The 4817-nt window shown below is 44.9% G+C and overlaps 1 long non-coding RNA gene across 1 annotated transcript; it reads left to right on the forward strand.

The window, feature by feature from the left end:
- The first annotated feature begins 613 nt into the window (after positions 1-613).
- On the forward strand, positions 614-2626 carry LOC144327192 (uncharacterized). The gene is made up of 2 exons (XR_013392093.1): positions 614-1123; positions 2292-2626. It is a non-coding gene; the product is annotated as an uncharacterized LOC144327192 (long non-coding RNA).
- Positions 2627-4817: the final 2191 nt, after the last annotated feature.

A 4817-nucleotide genomic window follows, 5' to 3' on the forward strand; every position in this document is an offset into this window, starting at 1 on the left:
CACATATGGCATTTTTATTCTTCATGGCTGAGTTATCTTTGAAGTTGCCTGCAAATATATTGGCCCTTTCATCAGTATTGCAGCACCTATTTACCTTAACCTCCTTTCTAATCACCCTCTGGCTTCCCATCTGTCGACCTGTTTCCTCACCATCACGTGGCTGACTCATCCTGTTCCAATTCTCTTGGTTGTCATTCAGATACAGTGGTACCTCTGGTTACGTACTTAATTCATTCTGGAGGTCCATTCTTAACCTGAAACTGTTCTTAACCTGAAGCACCACTTTAGCTAATGGGGCCTCCCACTGCTGCTGCGCCACCGCGCAATTTCTGTTCTCATCCTGAAGCAAAGTTCTTAACCCGAAGTACTATTTCTGGGTTAATGGAGTCTGTAACTGAAGCGTATGAAACCCGAGGTACCACTGTACTCAAAAGGGGCTGCCTTGTTTCCCCTATGTCTTATGCTTTTGCAGTTTAAATATGTTTGTTCTTAAGAAATGCCCTCGACAACCTGGCCATCTTCCTCTGAACACACTGCCATTTATCAACAGGGCACCCAACACAGGACCAACTTTATTGCCATTCAGGATCTTTATGCAGCCTGAGATGATGTGTCAGCTGCCTGATGGGGAGATGAGGAGGCCAGCAGATGGGGAGCAAAGGGGTTATTAGCAACAGCAACAGGGCAAATACAATTATTTCAACTCCAAAGAAAAGGCCTGCGGACTGGGGGCAACATCAAAGAGACTCTTGTCATTAAGAATCAAGTAATTTCAGATGCCCTATGTGGCCTTATCTTGCTCCCTTCCCTTCATTGACTTCAAAGTCAATGAAATGCGGTCCATTAGGGCAGCCTTCTTGGCTTCCAACCTGTATATATAGACATGATCTCTGTCGAGGCCTCACCATTGCTAGTCCATCCTTGGGATTCCTTGCAGTGGCACCAACAAATTTTCTAAGAGCCATGAAGTTTGTCTGTCTTTTCTTTGCATTGGTCTTCCTTTGCAGTGCCCAGGCTGATGAAGCAGATCTGGCCAAAATGGAGAAGCAAGAGGGAGAGAACCTGAAAGACTTCCTCCAGGAGGAAGACCCTGCTGGTGACGATCAAGGTTTGCAGGATGAAGGTAATTGTTATGTACATGGAAGATGATCTCCTACACCTTCCATGGTGGACAGGTTCTGGATTTCACTGGGGTGCAGGGATTCACTCTTCCACTGAAATCTCTTAAAATGCTTCTCTTTGGCTGGAACATGCCCTGATTATGGTTATGCATGCTCTTGCCAGCATCAACATTACTGATAGAGATATGCTGGCTCCATGGTGGACAATTGTCTCTACATACTCTTAGATAGGATTGTCCTTGCATTGCATTAAGTCACCGATATAAACACACTCTAGATGAATGGTTGAGTGAGATGCTACTTCATAGTAGCCAAGAAGTTACAAAACTCAAGCTTCAGAATTTCTAGCAAAACCTGTTGGGGTTGATAATGCCCACACTGTAGGGTTTCAACTAGACATCAGAGGCATGTATTAGGGTAAAGTGTGCCTTTATGTGGATGAGGATTTGGAGAATGAGGATTATGAGCATGATCATATTGTTGTTGTTGTTAATCACATAAATGCACTTTGTTTGTAAAATCGTTTACATCACTGTTTATATTAGGCAAAACTGCATGCAAAATCCCAAAACTTATTTATTCATAACCCACAGTGACTTACAAAAATACAGAAATATTTAAGACTAATATAAAATATATGCATCATACAGAGTCTATAACCAGAGAGCCGACAACAGTGAAGCCATATAATAATGAAAACAGGAAATCCAGAAAAGGTAACAGGCAATTAGCAATAAATGAATAAAGGTGGAGATGCATTAAAACAGCTCATCACGTGCTATCAGATGTCTGAGAACAGAGGAAGGTTGCAAACAGATACAAAAACGAGTAACTAGGAGTAAAACGCTGAGGATTCTTCAGAAGGAATATCCCCCTCCTCCTCTCTCTGTAGAGTTCTGCAGGGATTGCAGGAGGATAAAGCCGACAGGTAGTTATGAGTGAGAGGGCAGGTAGGTGGGGGCTGCCTGGAGGAAAACTCATGTTGGTTGGGGAGTGCCCCATTCACCCCAATGGACCAGCCATCGCTGAACTGCTCTCATCATCAAGGTGCTCCTCCTACTGTTCAGCTGAATCTGGCCCTGATCTTAAGCCCATGGGGCGTTTGGTCTTTTCTGTGTCTCACAGCCTTTAAGTATTTTGAAGAATGTTTCCCTCCTCTTTTATATGCAGACTCTGGGCCAAAGGCTTCTCCACGACTTGCGGTCGTCGGCTGCTATGGCAACAGAGGATATTGCCTGCCACGGGGCTACCGGTGCCATAATGGCTTGAAGTGGGAGGAGAAATATAACAATTGTCCATATCGCAATGTTCTCCTGTGCTGTGTGCGCTGAGGCAAGAGATGGTGAAGTTCCAAGAAACTCCTACATAGAGGTTTTTACAACCATGAGGAAGAATGAGCCAGTCTGCTCCTTCCAAATAAAGCATTGGTTTTTTGATTCCACTCCTTTCAGAAAACCATTGGATAATTTGTCACTATCCCTTCAATAAATCTCTGATTAACTACACCCACCCATTCTTTATGCTTTTCTCTTTTTACAAACATGCAAGAATCTGACATCCTTGTGCATTATTGCTATTAATTATTTTTTTTAATTATTCTTTGGTTGGGGCAAGTTTTCCATGAGGGTTGGCTTAAACTGACACAACCTTTTGCATGCTTACTCAGAAGGAAGTCCTATTTTGTCTACTGGGGTTTACTCCCAGGAAAGTGGGGAGGGAGGAGTATAGCTCTGCATGCCTTGGTTCAATCCCGGAGGTGGTGCTGGAAATAATCCTTGTCTGAAAACCTGGAAAGTTACTGCTGGTCAGGGTGGACAATCCTGAGATGGACTGACCAGTGGTCTGATCCCATATCAGTTGGCTTTCTACATTTCCAAGTGAACGTAGAATGTAGAAATGTATTGCAAAACCTTTCCCCATGAGGTTCCTTTCTCCTAAATTTTAGGAAAAACACATGAGGCACCATCTCTTTTTAGCTCTCAGAAGGCAGAGCTAAAATCCGAAAGGGGTTATGACATTTGCTCATAATGTACACAGAAAGTGGACTGGGTGGCACTAGATAGAACAGGATTAAAATGGCTTCTGGTTCAGCATAAAGGTTTGATGGGGTCAATTGCACATCACATGTCAGGAACTGAAGGAAAGGAAGGATGCATGCCGGCACCCAATGAATTCCCACCAAGATTTCTTAATGGAAGAAGAAGTGTTTGGATTTGATATCCCGCTTTATCCCCACCCTAAGGAGTCCCAAAGCGGCTAACATTCTCCTTTCCCTTCCTCCCCCACAACAAACACTCTGTCAGGTTGAGTGGGGCTGAGAGACTTCAAAGAAGTGTGACTGGCCCAAGGTCACCCTGCAGCTGCATGTGGAGGAGCGGGGAAGCAAACCCGGTTCCCCAGATTACGAGTCCACCGCTCTTAACCACTACACCACACTGGCTCTCATCTGGACAGCTGACACCTGGCATGGGGCCATTACCCTGCTGTAGGATGACTTCCTCTTCACTGTCTAAAAGCTTGAATTGCTACCCAGTTCTCAAACGATAAGGGGGGGGGGGGAGAGACTGTCTGGAAGATAAATAATGACCCAAATTCCATCAGTTGAAGTTCACAAGTGTCATGTGTGGAGAGCCTGCCCCCTTCAGTAACTTCACAGATAAGAATTAACGAGCAGTTTATATTTTATAGTCCCTTTTTATTCAGGCATCAGGTTGCAAGCAATAATCTACATCCCTCCAATTTTAACTCATGAGCTAATGCCACAATCTGCTCCGATTGTATATTTTATCTTTATGAGCGCTGTTTTTATTGTGTTTTGTTACGTGAGCTGGTCTTTGACCGTAATAAATTCTCTCTCTCTCTCTACATCCCTCCCCAATCATCCCCTCTAATCACAACTATTTGTCGCTTGGGTCAGCTGTCTCACTCTAACATAGGCCCTTGTTCCTGCTGATCCACAAAGCTGAACCATAGACTCCTGGCAATGGTGGTTCCAGGATTCAGGAGCCCTCATCCATAGGAGCTTCAGTGGGTCCTCATTCTGGAGGAGACAGGAGATGCAACCTGAGAAGTGCTTCCATCACCTGATCTGCTGGGATACTCTGTGCATATTGGGAAGGGTGGTTCTTTGTGGGCAATGGGTCATCTGCTGGGGATGGGGCCCTGGAACATTCCCAACCGTGTGGCCCTCTGGATCAAGCCCTGATCTCCTATATATTGTGGCCGATGGGTTGCTGCTCCCCGGACATGTGAGTTGCTGTTGCATCTCCTTTGTTTTCTCCCTAATCATGCTAAGCTTAAAGTGACACTCTGGACCCAGTGCAGCTGGAGAAGAAAGAGAGCACCAGCAAAGAATCTAAGGGATTTTGCTGGATGCCAAATGGGTGCCTCCCTCCCCTTAGCAGATAAAGCCAAAGTTTAGAGGTTAGGACTGAGAAGAAAGACAGCAAGCTGGAAAGCCAAGGAGGCAGAACATGGTGTTTGACTTTTGTCTTAATTGAAGGCTGCGGTTACAGAAGAAACAAGACCCTTCTGGGGTGTTTGCTGTGAACCCCTCCATAACAGGCTCAGCTTGTATATATGTGTCCACAAACCATATTTCATGAAGACTCACAGTCCCTGCTGTGCCTCATTCCTCAAAGGAAACACAAACCCTGGGTAAACACCTAGTACCTTTTAAATCTCACACCGCTCAGA

This window comes from Podarcis muralis, chromosome 3 (genome assembly GCF_964188315.1).
Source record: "Podarcis muralis chromosome 3, rPodMur119.hap1.1, whole genome shotgun sequence".
Taxonomy (NCBI): domain Eukaryota; kingdom Metazoa; phylum Chordata; class Lepidosauria; order Squamata; family Lacertidae; genus Podarcis; species Podarcis muralis.